General features: G+C 41.8%; 1 protein-coding gene across 1 annotated transcript in view; it reads right to left on the reverse strand.

Annotated features, from left to right (window-relative positions):
• LOC126235659 (cytochrome P450 9e2-like) overlaps positions 1-8,634 on the reverse strand; it is a 48,087-nt gene extending 39,453 nt beyond the window's left edge. The window contains exon 1 of the mRNA XM_049944379.1: positions 8,565-8,634. The gene's annotated coding sequence lies outside the window, so the exon portion shown is untranslated. The remainder of the gene's footprint in view (positions 1-8,564) is intronic.
• Between the last annotated feature and the right edge of the window lie 10,157 nt (positions 8,635-18,791).

Below are 18,791 nucleotides of genomic sequence, written 5' to 3' on the forward strand. Positions count from 1 at the left end.
GAATTGGAGTGATACTCTATATTGAGTGACTCGTGATTAAACGTTTGTTCACTCTGTTGGTGGCGACACTTAATGTGCGGTGTGAACACAGAGAGAGCATTAATTAGCGCCTGTGAGCGAACATTGAGTGGCTGACCGGTGTACCGGTGTACCACGCCAATAGTTAGACTAGGGGCAGATAGGAGTCCTTGACTTCACCAAGGCGTAGTGAGAGTTCGACTGGCGAAGGTCAATCCAGATAGAAAGAGATAGTTTTGTTATTTTTCAGCTGCGAGCGACGCAGGCAGCAGTCGTCGCAGTTCACCGTTTTGTGCACTACAGCGTAGGTGAGCCCCATCTTTCCTCCATTAGAAATAACGTACTTCATTCACGTCACTCAATCACATTTTTCATGCGACAGCCTCGACCGTACTTAGAAATATTCAATCGGATAATTATTCAGGTTGAGTAGGTGCGGCTCTCAGCCAGTCTGCCGAGTAAATAACATTCTGAAAGAAAAGTGATAAAAGACCTTTCCCACAGTTTGTGTATAAATGTCATTAACAGGATTCCTATCAGTAAGAGGTAATCACCTATTCTGAAAAGAACCTGGAAATTTGTGTATCAGTATATAAATAAATGTTTCATTTGATTTTTCTTAAGTTTTGCAATAAATAATATTTTCCATTTGTTTAATGTTTTTCTTACACTAACTAGCAATACTCCAGTACCCAAGTATCCCACTAGTTACGTAAGAAAATAGAATATTTTTTTGTGTCTTTCCCTTACAGCAGACGACCCCAGAAGATATTTATGGCTGAAAGTTTTTCAGGCATTTCTTTTTGGTATGTTAGGAGCGTCTGTCTGACTTCTGTAGTAGTGTGGGGTGGAAACTGTTTCTTGCAGGAGCCAAAGGTTATTTGTAATATCAATCTGTTGCGCAACTCGCCAACATAACAACCACACACTGACACACTCCCCCTAACTGTGAGTCCAGTGAGCTAAAGACTCCCTAAAATCTGACTGAAAGTAAGAAGCAGAATGCAACTAAAACATTTACGTTATCTCGAAATGGCTCCAGAAACGAAATATATATGTCTTACACGCGTACATTCTTCTACACTTTACTGTTTATATTTACCCAGTCCAGTCACATTAATGTCGTCATCGCCTATGTTCGACGTCAATGTGCAATAACCACTCATAGGCGGGGAGTTGTAAAGCTAGCAGTGGAGGGTATACAAAGCACGTCAGGGGGACACGGAAACCAGTGCAGTCGCAATGAGGAAACTGAGCGACCCGAGAAACTCAGGGCATCTGTCTACAGCAATGGACTCCATATCCTAGTCTGGTACCTCCCAGAGCCTTACTAACACTCTTCCTATAGGTGCGGGCTGCAAAAGGTGGTTAGTCAGGCTTTTGACACGTGGTCGCATTAATGTGACTGAACCGTGTAATGTGTGTGTGTGTGTGTGTGTGTGTGTGTGTGGATACAACCCGCGAATGTAAGCATGATAGATTGTTGTTGTTGTTGTTGTGGTCTTCAGTCCTGAGACTGGTTTGATACAGCTTTCCATGCTACTCTACCCTGTGTAAGCTTCTTCATCTCCCAGTACTTACCGCAACCTACATCCTTCTGAATCTGCTTAGTGTATTCATCTCTTGGTCTCCCTCTACGATTTCTACCCTCCACGCTGAACTCCAATGCTAAATTTGTGATCCCTTGATGCCTCAGAACATGTCCTACCAACCGATCCCTTCTTCTGGTCATGTTGTGCCACAAACTCCTCTTCTCCCCAATTCTATTCAATACCTCCTCATTAGTTATGTAATCTACCCATCTAATCTTCAGCATTCTTCTGTAGCACCACAATTCGAAAGCGTCTATTCTCTTCTTGTCCAAACTATTTATCGTCCATGTTTCACTTCCATACATGGCTACACTCCATACAAATACTTTCAGAAACGACTTCCTGACACTTAAATCTATACTCGATGTTAGCAAATTCCTCTTCTTCAGAAACGCTTTCCTTGCCATTGACAGTGTACATTTTATATCCTCTCTACTTCGACCATCATCAGTTATTTTGCTCCCCAAATAACAAAACTCCTTTACTACTTTAAGTGTCTCATTTCCTAATCTAATTCCCTCAGCATCACCCGATTTAATTCGACTATATTCCATTATCCTCGTTTTGCTTTTGTTGATGTTCATCTTATATCCTCCTTTCAAGACACTGTCCATTCCGTTCAACTGCTCTTCCAAGTCCTTTGCTGTCTCTGACAGAATTACAATGTCATCGGCAAACCTCAAAGTTTTTATTTCTTCTCCGTGGATTTTAATACCTACTCCGAATTTTTCTTTTGTTTCCTTTACTGCTTGCTCAATATACAGATTGAATAACATCGTGGAGAGGCTACAACCCTGTCTCACTCCCTTCCCAACCACTGCTTCCCTTTCATGATCCTCGACTCTTATAACTGCCATCTGGTTTCTGTACAAATTGTAAATAGCCTTTCGCTCCCTGTATTTTACCCCTGCCTCCTTCAGAATTTGAAAGAGAGTATTCCAGTCAACATTGTCAAAAGCTTTCTCTACGTCTACAAATGCTAGAAACGTAGGTTTGCCTTTCCTTAACCTTTCTTCTAAGATAAGTCGTAAGGTCAGTATTGCCTCACGTGTTCCAACATTTCTACGGAATCCAAACTGATCTTCCCCGAGGTCGGCTACTACCAGTTTTTCCATTCGTCTGTAAAGAATTCGCGTTAGTATTTTGCAGCTGTGACTTATTAAACTGATAGTTCGGTAATTTTCACATCTGTCAACACCTGCTTTCTTTGGGATTGGAATTATTATATTCTTCTTGAAGTCTGAGGGCATTTCACCTGTCTCATACATCTTGCTCACTAGACGGTAAATTTTGTCTGGACTGGCTCTCCCAAGGCCGTCAGTAGTTCTAATGGAATGTTGTCTACTCCTGGGGCCTTATTTCGACTCAGGTCTTTCAGTGCTCTGTCAAACTCTTCACGCAGTATCGTATCTCCCATTTCATCTTCATCTACATCCTCTTCCATTTCCATAATATTGTCCTCAAGTACATCGCCCTTATATAGACCCTCTATATACTCCTTCCATCTTTCTGCTTTCCCTTCTTTGCTTAGAACTGGGTTTCCTTCTGAGCCTTTGATATTCATACAAGTGGCTCTCTTTCCTCCAAAGGTCTCTTTAATTTTCCTGTAGGCAGTATCTATCTTACACCTAGTGAAATAAGCCTCCACATCCTTACATTTGTCCTCTAGCCATCCCTGCTTAGCCATTTTGCTCTTCCTGTCGATCTAATATTTGAGACGTTTGTATTCCTTTTTGCCTGCTTCACTTACTGCATTTTTAGATTTTCTCCTTTCGTCAATTAAATTCAATATTTCTTCTGTTACCCAAGGATTTCTAGTAGCTCTCGTCTTTTTACCTACTTGATCCTCTGCTGCCTTCACTATTTCATCCCTCAGAGCTGATAGATAGCAGATCAAATTAATTGTGTGGGCTTCAGGAGGTGAATATTTTTCCAATGGACAATACTCTGAAACAGGAAAACGACCCCCAGCTGTTGTAAGATTTGTTTTCCCCGCCCTCCTTTTCCCAACTATCAAGGCTTGGGTGGACGTTCCTCTGCTTATTTCATCCAACAACTTCCCATTTTGTCATGCAGTGCTATTCACACCCCACCCAAGCCTCTTTCCCAGAGGAAGATTTGATGTGATCAGCGGGGATCGACGCTGCAACCCACGCGCCAGTGTCCAGCAATGCAGAACATCAGCGCAGAGATATTCGGACGCTCACGTCACGCGCCACATAGCCTACCTATCCCACTGCACAATCACAAGTCGAACCTTCACTGCACGCATGTTTTACAACTGCTTCTAGCTCAGTGTCACGTAGCCATCCTGTTCGTTATGTTGTCTGAACATAAGCTAAATACTACAACGCAACAGTCAACAAAAATGCAAAAATAAAGTGTCAATTTTATTTTTGCCATGTAATCGTAATTTTTGCAGTATTGGTACATATTTCCTCGTGCAAACTGTGTCCTGTGGTCTTCAGTCCACGGACTGGTTTGACGATGATCTCCACCCTAGGGACTCTTTTTCATTTTCCATCTCTGCATAACAACTGCAACCTACATCCATTTGGACATGGTTACAGTAGTCCACCCTTGGTGGTCAACTACAGTTTTTACTAGCTCATTACCGAAGTATTCAGTGATGCCTCAGGATGTGTCCCGTCAACTGAGCCCTTCTTTTGCTCAAGTTGTCGTAGAAATTTCTTTTCGACCCAGTTCGATTCAGTACCATTTAATTATTCGAAATGCCTACACAACGTTCTGCATTCTACTGTAGCACGACGTCTCAAAAGCTTCTGCAGGACGGAGCAGAAGAAACGCACGTTTCTTAATCCGCTGGTACTCCGCGGGGTACTGAACGTGACCGACCGCTGGCAGACAGTTGAGACAATGGAGCTTCAAGCCCTACGGAGCGTTGGAGAGTAGAGCATCGTGTGTTCGCGGTCGAGCAATTATTTAGAAACAATGTCTTTCTGTCGAAAGCTTTATGTCGGATGTCGAAATGCAGTTTCACTATACTCTGATGGATTGCAGCCTTTAGAAGTACTGGTTCTGCGATGAAAAAGAAACCACATTGCCTTCCCCGTTCAGTTCAAATTCCGGAAAACGTAGACAGACTGAGAACGGCATTTCTAGCTGGTCCGAAACGATCTGCTAGGCGATAGGCTCTATCGCCGAATGTTACAACTTAAATGGTGATCTCAGATATCATCTGTACAAAATAGCGACTGTACAGCAGTTAAGTGAAACGGATTTTGAACAGTGCAAAGGATTTTGTGGCGTAATGGACGCATGGAAGCTACTCTTAGGAATTGCAGATGTCCCAGTATTCGTGTTTGATGAAGCCCGTTTGCATCTGGATGGTTGTATGTGAATGTACAGAACTGTCGGTACTGGGTGTCCGAGAGCTCACAGGAACTATACCAAAACCTTGTCCACAGCTCAAAAGCAGCAGTTGTGCGTTATCTCCAACACACGGATTGTTGGACCTTACTTTTTTCAAGAGGGAGGAACCGCAGCTACTGTGACATAAGCGCGCTACGTCGAAATGCTAAGCAACTTCCTTAGACCAGAATTTGAAAGAGGTCTACTGAATATGACAGAAATGTTGTTAGAACAGGATGCTGGTACAGCTCTCATGGCGAGATCATCCATGGAAGTGGTTCGACAAATGTTCCCAGGAAATTTCACGACAAGGTGATGTTCCTTTGCCCCTGGAATTCTGGAGGACAACGTTTCAAATTCGCATCCGGGCATCCTGATTTATATTTCCTGTGATTTTCCTAAATCGCTTCAGGAAAACGCCCCGATGGTTCCTTTGAAAGTGCACGGCCGGTTTCCTTCCCCTCCTCCTGATGGGACCAACCAACGAAGCAACCTCCCCGTTCATCAGATCTATCTGTGAATTATTTGAGTGGGGCTACTTGAAACCAAGAATGTACGTGAAGAAGCCCCGCACAATGGATGACCACAAGATCTCTGTTCGTCAGGAAACTGAAGCTGTGCCGAATGAAACGTTGGAGAGTGCCGTGGATAACTTTCAGAAGAGGATCCAGATTTGTGTTCAGCAAGAAGGACGTTATCTCAGCGACATTATTTTCTGGACGTATTTAAGGTATGTAGATTTAAAGCGGCAATAAAAGTGCTGTTACTGATTGCAAGATTTTTTTAATAAAACCAGGTTTCAGTCATTCAGTAGTGAAAAACAAGTATTTCCTCAGCTCCATCCTGTATTATCTTCTTATCTGTTTACCAAGCCGGCCGAAGTGGCCGTGCGGTTAAAGGCGCTGCAGTCTGGAACCGCAAGACCGCTACGGTCGCAGGTTCGAACCCTGCCTCGGGCATGGATGTTTGTGATGTCCTTAGGTTAGTTAGGTTTAACTAGTTCTAAGTTCTAGGGGACTAATGACCTCAGCAGTTGAGTCCCATAGTGCACAGAGCCATTTGAACCATTTTTACCAACCATGTCTCACTTCCTCATAAGGTTGCATCCCATTACTTTCATTAAAGGCGTCTTAACACTCGACTTTATAGTCGAATGTTAACAGATACAACTTCTTCAGAAAGGCGGACCCTATTCAAAAACATATGTATTGTTAAAGCAAACGCGGACAAAAGAGCTTCAACCTCAAGATGATTATTTTTCAGAAAACTTTTCTTGCTATTGGCACTCTTCGTATTATATCTTCCCTACTTCAGTTATTTTGCTGCACATTCTACAAAACTCATATACTACTTCTAGTGCCTAATTTTCATTCCACGGAAAAACAAACTGGTATAATAGTTTTTACAAAATGTTCAAAATGCGGGTGTATTCCTATGGGACCAAACTGCTAAGGTCATCGGTCCCTAGACTTACGCACTATTTGAAGTAACTTATGCTAAGAGCAACACACACGCCCATGCCCAAGGGAGGACTCGAAACTCCGGCGGGAGGGGGCTCGCAGTCCGTGACACGGCGCCTCAAACTGCTCGGCCAGTCCGCGCGACATAACAGTTTTTACGATCACACTGAATAATATTCCTAATGAAGAGACTAGGAATTTAATGGGCTGAAGATGGCGCAGTTAAGTGTTTATAATTATTATCAACAAAAAGGATACAATATATAAGAGATCAGAGCTCGACAGCGAGAACACAAACACATCAACAAACGTAAGAACAGAAATGCCTATCATTTGTGTTATTTGATGTTCGAATTCTGAAAAATACGATTTTCTAAAGCAAATGCACAGTTTGTCAGTACAGTAGTAACTGCTTAAAAATGTGTTCATTAAATTACACTCTGAGTAAAATGTAATACCCCATTAATATGGAGTTCTTTCAATTACAGACGAGTATTTCTCATTATATTTGTTTTGTACATAAAAACCGCTTTTTCTTGCAATGCATTTCTCCCGGGTGCGTTTCGGCTTTTACTTCAAGGCATCTTAAATGGAATAGTTCTTCGCGTTTTTGGTTGACATTTGCGTTTCCTCTCATCTGGTCACATGCTGGAGTTCGCACTTCCGAATTTTTTTTTCTTCGCAATTTTCCTATTGTTTGTCCCTATTAGTCTTCTGTCACTTGTTGCAGACATTTGATCGAAAACTCTGATTTAAGGATACAACAACTGTAAGATCAGTAAATGTCTCTGGATGAGGCGGGGCTCAGGATGAGACATACTCGTATAGCGAACTGGCAGCCATAAGGGCAAACAATATGAAAATTGTGAAGGAAAAATAAGGGACATGAAAATGTGATTACGTTTCATAAGTGAAGGTACAGCGTGACCTGCAGCGTGTGACCAGACGAGAGGAAAAGCAGATGGCAGCCAAAAACGCGAAGAACTGTCGGACTGAAGGGCCTTAAAGTAAAAGGCGAAACGCATCTGGGAGAAACAAAATACAATGCAGCTTAAAAAGGCGGGTTTCATTTACAAAACGAATATTTCTGTGCTTGCTTAGGGTGATGACCTCGCGAACTTCTAATTCTCATTATGTTTTTCTAAAACCACTGGAAAAAGAAGGCAAATTCATTAAACAGTCTTGCTTACTAGACATTTTTACGCGACAAGTAATCTGAAAACTTTATAACGGTTCAACTAGCACGATCCTGCAGCTGGGGAAAAAAATTTCGAAAATGCGTAAACAGTTTAGGAAAGAAATATCACGATTAAAATGAAAGGAAGTTAGGCATAACGACTGATGGCACGAGAGACAGCCGTGATGTTCGAAAAAAAAAATTAATGTATCACACGTGTCTAGTCTGCTTGAAAGACTGAAGTATACGCCCTAACAAGTATGTTCTAGTTGTTCTCAAGGGTTAAGTATGTCAGATATGAACATCTGGCAGAAAAGGAACCACAAGAAATCAGTACGTAGAGGTATTAAAGCAAATTCATTTTAAACTAATGCTTCGCAGCAGTGTATCTTTGATATTTAGAAATTAAAATTTATTCCGCAAATAGACATTGGAGTTTAGCGATTAGTTGTTAAATCTTAAAATATGCTGTTACACGCTGAAGCCATGATAAAAATGTAAAAGTATCTTGGACTGTTCCTATCCTTGGTTTTAATTGTTGTGTTCTTGGCTAAAAAATGGTTCAAATGGCTCTGAGCACTATGGGACTCAACTGCTGTGGTCATAAGTCCCCTAGAACTTAGAACTACTTAAACCTAACTAACCTAAGGACAACACACACATCCATGCCCGAGGCAGGATTCGAACATGCGACCGTAGCGGTCGTGCGGTTCCAGACTGTAGCGCCTTTAACCGCTCGGCCACTCCGGCCGGCTGTTGTGTTCTTATTTCCAATAGCCGACTATGTTACAAGAGAATGCAGAGAGTGGCAAGTGTTTACAGTTCTACGTCCTTGACAACGAAGTACACTCACAGCATAGAACTCACACTTTAAACTACGAGTTACTACAACACAAATAATAGCGAATACTAACAGCGCAGTATCGAATAGAAATGAACACTCACCTTCACTATCACTGCACGAGAGTCAACGTGCGGTTTCCAGCGTCTGTTGATACATCGAGCCTCGCCTACGGCCGGCCGCCTGGTGTGGTGGGGTGGGGGCCTCGGAGAGGGGAGGGTGTGACGTCACAGGACGGTTATAATCGCGCGTAGCGCGACGCGCGGCGCCAACTTGCAGCATGGAACACACAGCGGGCGGCGGGCTGTACGTTCATGTGAAGTGTCAAAGGAACAGCGTGGGCGTCCATATGTAAATCCCGACTTGTTATCACACCTAGCGTAGGGTTGCCATCCGTCATGATACGTCGGGACCATCACCGTTTATGGATCTTCTTGTCCCGACAAGACCCAATTTAAATGAATATATCTGTTCTTTCGGACATGTGTGCTCCGACCGGCACTCGAACCTGGGATCTCCTGTTTATATGGCAAATGCTCTATCCAACTGAGCCGTCGAGGACATCCCGGGTTCGAGTCCCGGTCGGGGCACACATTTTCAGCTGTCCCCGTTGATATTTATCAACGGCTGTAAACAGCTAATGGTCTGGATTTCATTGTAATTTCGTTCTTCGAGTGCTGCAACATCAGGAATGGTATGTGTTCTTTCGGACACGCCAGAGATAAGTCCCTGCACTCGCAATACCCTCTGTGGTCCTCGATGGCTCAGTTCAGCCGTCACGGTAGCTCAGCGCGTTCGGTCAGAGGTTTAGCTGCTCTGTGTAACAAAAAAAACTGAGTGAACAGATGAACGATGAACCTGAATAGGTGTCATGGGACGTCCACCCCGAACAAATGCAACTAACTGTAAAGAACAAAAAGAGATAAAAAAAAGTCGGATAGAGCGTCTGCCATGTAAGCGGAAGATCCCTGATTCGAGTCCCGGTCGGAGCAGGCATTTTCAGCTGTCCCCGTTGATATTTATCGACGCCTGTAAACAGCAATTGGTCTGAATTTCACAGTAATTTCAGACCCAATTTTGTCCCGATTTTTCAAAATACGGCTACGAGCTTAGCTCAAGTCCTCGAGTAACACCGTCTGTTAGCGTAAAATGTGAACGCAGCCTCAGTTAGTTTTATTTATGTCAACAAGTTTATGTTGACACGGTCATCCACAGATGTTGCATATCCTGTGTAAGTAGGCTGTTTAGGTTCGTATATTGGTAACGCCACCGCCATCTAGTGCTCTGTATGAAAATCACTGGCTGTGCTGTGTGCAGTCTGTGGCTGGGTGGCATTGTTGTAATATTCGCTATTGTAGTGTTGGGCTGTTGGCTGTTAACAGCGCGTAGCGTTGCGCAGTTGGAGGTGAGCCGCCAGCCGTGGTGGATGTGGGGAAGTGAGATGGCGGATTTTTGAGAATGGATAATCTGGAGGTGTGTCCATCAGAAACAGTACATTTGTAAGAATGGATGTCATGAACTGCTATATATATTATGACTATTAAGGTAAATACATTGTTTGTTCTCTATTAACATCCTTCATTTGCTAACTATGCCTATCAGTAGTTAGTGCCTTCCGTAGTTTGAATCTTTTATTTAGCTGGCAGTAGTGGCGCTCGCTGTATTGCAGTAGTTTGAGTAACGAAGATTTTTGTGAGGTAAGTGATTTGTGAAACGTATAGGTTAATTTAGTCAGGGCCATTCTCTTGTAGGGATTACTGAAAGATTGCGTTGCGCTAAAAAAATATTGTGTGTCAGTTTAAGGACAGTCATGTATAATTGTTCTAAGGGGACGTTTCAGCTGTATCGTCAGTGCCAGCACCCTCCAAAACCAGAGCCGTGATTCGAGAAAGTACTTCTCCAGCTGGAACTATTTAAGGAGCGCCACGAGGAAGAATCGCGCAGTTCTCATTTCAATAGCGATGTGATAACACGATTATATCCAAACGTAATACGAACAACGAGTGCAAGTGAGTAATGTCTGAAGTGTTTACTTCGGGTGTATATGGCGCGAACTGAATAGTGACGTGTACGTCGATGACTAAATTGTTATTGACGACTGTTTACCGTCTAACAAAATTATCATCGCTTACGAAAATACCTAAGGATGTACAGAGAAAGGGTCATTTTTCGGATGATTTCACAAAACAGAAGTCTATTTTCAAGAAAGGACGTACGCATCGGAAGAGTTGTGTGAGATCTGTAGCTTTTTGATCTCAGTGACTCGTGGAGGTAACACAGGCTCTTCATGTCACTCAAAAACGAGATGGCTGTCTTAAATCCCCGCACTTGAGAGAATCCTTAAGCTTTGGATTCCATTAAAACAATTTTTTGACGCCGAAGCAGGTCACCTGAAATAATTTCAGATTTTGTACAGTGGTGCGATCAGTGAAATTAACTTCATGTTCCTGCAGTCAGACTCGATAACTGAAATACGCAACATGTTAGTCGACACTCAGAGATGTCTGAATGAAAGGAAAACTGCCAGTTTTATTGGCATGCAAACAAAAATGAATCTGAACAAATTAAAGAATGAGAACCTTAACCAATAAATAATTTATTTGATTTCGAAATTTGAGGAAAAGTCAATAGCTTTATACACCATAGGATTGATTACTGTATTTCTTTTAAAACATATCAAGTATTTGATTGGATGACGCTGTCTGAAACTGCAGAGTGGGTGATGACTGAAAACACTATCATAAACCTTACAGAAAATGGTATCTGTCTGAAACTGCAGAGTGGGTGATGACTGAAAACACTATCATAAACCTTACAGAAAATGGTATGAAGATTTCACTTAAAACTTCCGGGCTGATAGGCCGTGGTCGAAGTATAAAACTGTCTCCTAACGTTTCGTCTCCGACTGCGGGAGACATCATCGGAGGTAAAGCGGCAGTTTTTTACTTCGACCACGGCCTATCAGCCCGGAAGTTTTAAGTGAAGTCAATACCGGCCGTGAAAGTTTACATTGTATGGGTATGAAGATTTTAGGTGAAAATTGTGTTTCAGAATACATGTACCTGAAGAGCCTTTTGGACACTAAGCGCGGCTCGGAAGAATAAAAGTCTAAACACTGCGTGAAAGAAAGACGATCTACTTTCGTAAGGAAACCGAAAATCCTGAACTCAAATGCCGACCGCTGAAATTATGCAAGTTTTCGTTTCCTATTTCCGCACTCGTCGCCAACGTGGAAAGAGTATTTTCGCTGATGTCGGCCCAGTGGACTGATGAAATAAATCGACTGCTGCTGGGGACAGTGAAATGAATCTCACATTATAACAACAAGATCACTTGCATGGCGTTTATAAACATTATAAAGGGAAGACTGACTTGCTGAAAAAGGTGAAATCTCCTGAAAAATATGGTGTACCAACTGCTTCTGCTGCAACAAGTTCCATGTAATTGTGTTCTAATAGAAAGTAGTTATATTACATAAGCCTTTTACATCTCTTATAAGCACCCATCTGAGAAGTCTCCCGACGAGGTCCCATATGGCAACCCTAATGAAGCAGACAAACTTCAAATAAAACACTGTGCATAGAGTACATAAGTTAATATCATGTATGAGTTCCACGACGAATGTCTAGAATTTTATTGCCTCTCATTCGTTTGAATCTTCCTAACATTACTGATATATGAGTGATGTTGGTTTCTACGAACTGTTGGGTGTTTACTGCGTGACAGTGCAGTACCAAAGAGGAAGAAAGCAACAGTATCCAAACAGACGTCTTCAACGCAGAACATCGTTTAGGTACTTAGAGAATGTGATAACTGCCACTGTGTTACCATTGCGCCACCTCAATATATACGATATAGGCGGTGGCGCTTGTAAGCTATAGGAGTATATATACTGGACTGTTTTCCTCTCTATCCATTCGTCATGTTACCTCATTAAAATGTCTCTAATACTGCTAAAAACATTTTTGCTGAACAGTTTGGCCTGTATTGATTCTTGCTTAATACTTTAAAACTCAATCGCGTTAAATAAATGTGCGATGAAGCTCTCAGAGTTAAACATATGCAGTTTTTTCTTGTAGGCGTGTGTTGTAATTACAATAGTTTAATTGTGTAGAAAGTAACACGGAACGAGATATTAAGATATTGGATTCCTAACCGAGAGAAGCTTAGTTGGAACTGCTGGCTGTGCAGTAGTTGTAGTATTAATAGTAGTAGTAGCTTTGTTCATCTGTAGATCGCTTTTGCAAGGGTATTGGACATGTCATGGTACTACACTGTAAAGCCAACAAAAGTAACTTACTCGTACATATAGGTATTTATATACTTAAAGGTCTAGTGTGACAAGAATGGGCCAGGCAGTCGGCAGTGGTCTTATAGCAGGAACTATTCCGGCATTTTCCTGAACTAATTTAGCGACACAACGTACATAAATGTAAATTAAATGGTTGAATGAAGACTGAAGTCCTCACCCTCCCGAATATAAGGCCAGTCTGTTTAGAACACTGCAACCTCATTCGGCTTAACTGTAGTGTTCAATACTCTCTTACAAAGACGTTATCCAATAATGTAAAAGGCTATTGCCACACTGTTCATTCGTTTATCACTCCCAATTACTACACACGCTATACACAAATTCTTTCATAACATCCCGAGTCCGGCCATCCTGATTTAGGTTTTCCATGATTTCCCTAAATCGCTCCAGGCAAATGCCGGGATGGTTCCTTTGAAAGGGCACGGCCGACTTCCTTTCCTGTCCCCCTCTAATGCAATGAGACCGATGACCTCGCTGTTTGGTCTCTTCCCCCAAAACAATCCAATCCAAATCCCATCTTTCATAACACACACATTCACACACACACACACACACACACACACACACACACACACACACACACACTGTTAGCTGATGTCGGAACTGAACGGAAGATGTCTGGTTTCCATTTTGTGTACCACAGCTTCCCATTTCGTAGCCTGAAAAACTGAGTCACCATCCCTCTATAGCGAGTGAGATTTGAGCTCAGAAAGAGGATAAGGTATTACGCATTGCTTAGCTTTGGGAGCATTCTTTCACAGAAAAGAAAAAAATTAGAGAAAGAACATAGTGCCTTGGTGCTATTTAAATTGATTTGCTTTATTATCATTAATATTTGTATGTGTTCATTTTGTATCGAATCTCTATTCTGCTTTATCTACACAGTCCTCAAAATTTATAGAATGTATTGCTCAACACGTACTTTTTGAGCAATTTTAATTAGTTTTTTTTAGCAATCTCTATAACCTCCTTGGGAAATTGCTTGTAGAGCTTTATTCCTTGCTAGAAAATTCTGTTTGTAGTTCTTCCTTTATTTTTTATTGGTTCAGTCCTGCTCTCTTCCATGCTCATGAACTGAGTTGTTTATAATTATCAATATTAGTTTTGATGTATACAGCTGAATGGTAAATGTACTCACATAGTATACTTAAGATCTCCAATGTTTTGACAAGAACTTTACAATGACCTCGTCTGCTATTTTTGTTTATTATTCTTATGGCCCTTCGTTGTAGTTTGAAAACTTTGTTCACATTTTATGTATTTGTTCCCCATTAAGAATTCCGTATTCTATAGCTAAGAACTGAGTGTATATGTCAGTAGTAAGTACCAGACACTGGCTGTTAGGCACTGATGACAAGACTCTAAAGGCATAGCATGCTGATGATATTCTCTGTGCAAGAATCTTGTGTGTCTGTGCCATTTCAACGAGAATCAATATTCAGCCCTAGAATTTTGTTTGTTATGCATTCTATAGAGGTGCCAACCACATTTAATTTAACTGTGTCATTTTCCATCTTCAAATTGAAACTCAAGGTATTTATTGCAAACTTCCTTGAATATATTATCTTTTTTTTCTGCAAGAAGTTCTCCCGTTTTGTCAGATACTGTAATACTGCTATCATCAGCAAAGAGATTTTTTCCCCGAGACTAACACTATTGGAAAATCATTGATATATAACAGGAACAGCATGTCCCTAACGTGCTACACTGAGGGACTGATACATTAATATATAATGGTTTCGATAAGTGTTTCACTAGAGGTTTTAACCTATTTGAGGTATGTGTTATCCCAGTTCTTTGTGCCCTATCTGTTAGGTCTGTCAGTTATGTCTCTTCTTCCTAATGCTTCCAGTGTATTTAGAAAAATCTTGTTGTTGTGATCTTCAGTCCTGAGACTGGTTTGATGCAGCTCTCCATGCTACTCTATCCTGTGCAAGCTTCTTCATCTCTCAGTACCTACTGCAACCTACGTCCTTCTGAATCTGCTTGGTGTATTCATCTCTTGGTCTCCCTCTACGATTTTTACCCTCCAAGCTGCCCTCCAATGCTAAATTTATGATCCCTTGATACCTCAGAACATGTCCTACCAATCGGTCCCTTCTTCTTGTCAAGTTGTGCCACAAACTCCTCATCTCCCCAGTTCTATTCAATACCTCCTCATTAGTTACGTGATCTACCCATCTAATCTTCAGCATTCTTCTGTAACACCACATTTCGAAAGCTTCTATTCTTATCTTCAACAATATCAAAAACTTCAGACCTTCAGAAAGATCTAAAAATATGCCTGTGACACACTCATCTTTATGAAGAGCATCAAGTGCCACTTTCTTAAGTCTACTATGGCTGGTTCTATGTTTCTACCATTCGAAAAGCAAACTGTGATTTACTTAGAAGTTTGTATTTATTCAAGTATTTGTTGTTCTACCTTTCACAACGGATTCTATTATTTTTGAGAATGGTGAAAACAGAGAAACTGACTAATAGTTTTCTCAGAATTTTTTCTATAGATCTTGGCAGTGCTTCAAAAATGCTATTTCACATATGTTTCTAGGTGGTGTGGACCAATTATTACTTTGTCGTCCGTTCGACTAGTATGTTGTTGGGCTTTGTTCATCTCTCCCTGTTTCGTTTTTAGTGATTTCCCACGCTAATTTGTAGTTATTCTCTACACTGTATATTATTTTTTTCTTAAATGACTTTTAGGAAGAATTAATCATCTTTCTGATTAATATTTTTGTAGCTCTGACAGAAATTTAAGAACTCTAGCTCATTATGACTCTTGTCATGGAACTGAGGAACTTAAGCCTTTGGGAGCTACCCACTGCTATCCATTTGTTGACACTGATTATTAATACTGACGCAGGTGCTTCTGGAAATGTCTTTTTCAAAGTTCATTTTAAATAATGTTGAGAATTTAGAGAATTTCGCATCTACATTGATTTCTCTGTACACTACTTACCAAGTTTGGTTTGCTAGTTCTCTTGAAAAATCCTGTATTTTGATTTCTGATAAATGTCGTTTGTAGCCCAGCTATTTAGGGATTTCTTTGGTACCCGATTTTACTGTTATTACTTGGCAGAAAGGCTGGACAGTCCAAGATCATCTACCGCGACACCACACTTTGTCATGTCGATACGTATCTGTGGCCATATCGTCGAATTATGATGCAGAAATTGTAGTAACTCTTTTCACACTATTGACCAACAGAGACATGTCAAAACTTGAAGAATATTTATGAGGATGTTACTAGTTTTATTTATGATATTTGTGTTTATGTTTCCACGCAAAATTATGTTCATTTTTTACTTGGCATTTATCTGGATGATCGATACACATACGAAATAATTAAATTCTTGGTGATGTCAAGCACTGTTAATCCAGTAGCTGATATTTCAAATTTTATCTTCACTTACTGTTCTAAGGTCAAATCCTGTTTCCAACTGTGTCGCTTTTACGATATAAATGGATGCCATTCACCCTTTGAAGTAGTCCTGCGGTAGGAGTCTGTCATTTCATACAGTGATGCTACTGTATGTTGGATTTCTGTGTCTCTACACCACTGCTCAGTAACACAAACTACTGCACAATTGAAAATTTGGAGCTGATCTCCAAATTTCTGAATTTTATTTTTTTTCATTGCATGTTTTCATGAAGGATTCGTATTTCTGTGATGTGACCCACGCCACATTTTTCAATAGTTTCTTTTTCTTTATGACATGTAATATGTGTGTCATTTGGCGTATTAGAATCTATCTTGTAAGTGATTATTTCAGAATATTTCAGACTGCCGGAAATACTTTTTAGGCAGGGGTACTTGCTGTCTTAATTTTTCCTAAACTGACCTACTTCTCCCTCTCATGACAACAGGTATTTGATCCTGAGGGCCACCTCCGCCACTTTCATGAATCAGCTGTACCATTCTTACTTTGGTTTTCCACTAAATGTGTAATTCACTTCAGGAGACTGTCCAAATGGTTCCTTCAACAAAGTCACAACAGGTTTCTATTCTACGAGGGCGGTTCAGAAAGTAACCTCCGATTGGTCACAGTGCGGGTTGTGGGGGGAGTAGCGACGCCATCTGTGCGTTCACGCACTCAGCAGGTCAGTCGGCATCAAGCCGTGGTCGAGTGAACGTCGTACCTGCGCTAGTTTAGTTTTTGTGGCAGTTTGAAATGTGTGCTGCAATAGAAAACCCCGCCAAATGTGAAGTGCGTGCTGTCATAAGGTTTTTTACAGCCAAAGGATATTCTGCAGCAGCTATTCATCGTGAGCTTTGTGCCGTGTATGGACCAACAGTTATGAGTGAAGGAGTTGTCCGTGAATGGGTACGTTTATTTAAAAGTGGACGAGAAAACGTTCATGATGAAGAGAGGAGTGGTAGACCATCATTGGTGACTGACGAATTCGTTCAGACAGTTGATGCAAAAGTTCGTGAAAATCGACGTTTCTCATTGTCGGAGTTGTCTACTGGTTTTCCACAGATTTCTAAGACTCTCTTGTACGAGGTAGTGACAGCAAGATTGGGTTACCGTAAGTTCTGTGCACGATGGGTGCCCAAAATTCTTACCGACCACCACAAAACTCAAAGAATGGCCTCTGCATTAGACTTTCTGTCACGTTATGAGGACGAAGGAGAACCATTGTTAAACAGAATCGTGACCGGTGACGAAACCTGGATTAAGTACTCGTACGTGAACCCTGAGACAAAAGAACAATCAAAGATGTGGGCACATTCAAATTCGCCTACCAAACCAAGAAAAGCCTCGCAAGATTTTTCTGCCAGAAAACTGATGGCAACGGTGTTTTGGGATGCCAAAGGGGTGTTGTTGGTTGAATTCATGGAACGTGGTACGACCATTAATCAAGACGTGTACTGTGAAACAATAAAAAAGTTACGACGGGCTATACAGAACAAACGCCGTGGTATGCTGACTTCCGGTATCGTTTTTTTGCACGATAACGCCCGTCCTCACTCTGCTCGCAGAACAACGGCCTTTCTTGAGTCCTTCAAGTGGGACGTTATCAACCATCCACCTTACAGCCCAGACCTGGCGCCAAGTGATTATCACCTCTTCATGCATTTGAAGAAATGGCTCGGGTCACAGCGGTTTGATGACGACGAAGAGCTCAAAGATGCGGTCACAGGCTGGCTCCAGGCACAAGCGGGTGATTTTTATGCAGAAGGAATTTCAAAGCTTGTGAAGAGATACGATAAGTGCCTCAATCGCTATGGAGACTATGTAGAAAAATAGTGCAAAGATGTAGTTGTAAGATGTATATATTTAAATATTTTTATTTAACTTGGTGTATTTTTTTAAATCAACCGGAGGTTACTTTCTGAACGGCCCTCGTATATATATCCTCCAACCCAGAAAATCTCTCTACAGACGTAAATTAATGTAGATGGGCTTTACTTCCTGGTTGCTATTGTCCCTCTTTTCACTAAAAGAATCAAAACTGTTTTAAACTTCTTCATCAATTACTCTGGCACGTCGTTTACTCGTACATATAGAATTACTCATCCACTACAAATTGTACACTCATGGAAATGGAAAAAAGAACACATTGACACCGGTGTGTCAGACCCACCATACTTGCTCCGGACACTGCGAGAGGGCTGTACAAGCAATGATCACACGCACGGCACAGCGGACACACCAGGAACCGCGGTGTTGGCCGTCGAATGGCGCTAGCTGCGCAGCATTTGTGCACCGCCGCCGTCAGTGTCAGCCAGTTTGCCGTGGCATACGGAGCTCCATCGCAGTCTTTAACACTGGTAGCATGCCGCGACAGCGTGGACGTGCGCCGTATGTGCAGTTGACGGACTTTGAGCGAGGGCGTATAGTGGGCATGCGGGAGGCAGGGTGGACGTACCGCCGAATTGCTCAACACGTGGGGCGTGAGGTCCCCACAGTACATCGATGTTGTCGCCAGTGGCCGGCGGAAGGTGCACGTGCCCGTCGACCTGGGACCGGTCCGCAGCGACGCACGGATGCACGCCAAGACCGTAGGATCCTAC

This window comes from Schistocerca nitens, chromosome 2, assembly GCF_023898315.1.
Source record: "Schistocerca nitens isolate TAMUIC-IGC-003100 chromosome 2, iqSchNite1.1, whole genome shotgun sequence".
Classification (NCBI taxonomy): domain Eukaryota; kingdom Metazoa; phylum Arthropoda; class Insecta; order Orthoptera; family Acrididae; genus Schistocerca; species Schistocerca nitens.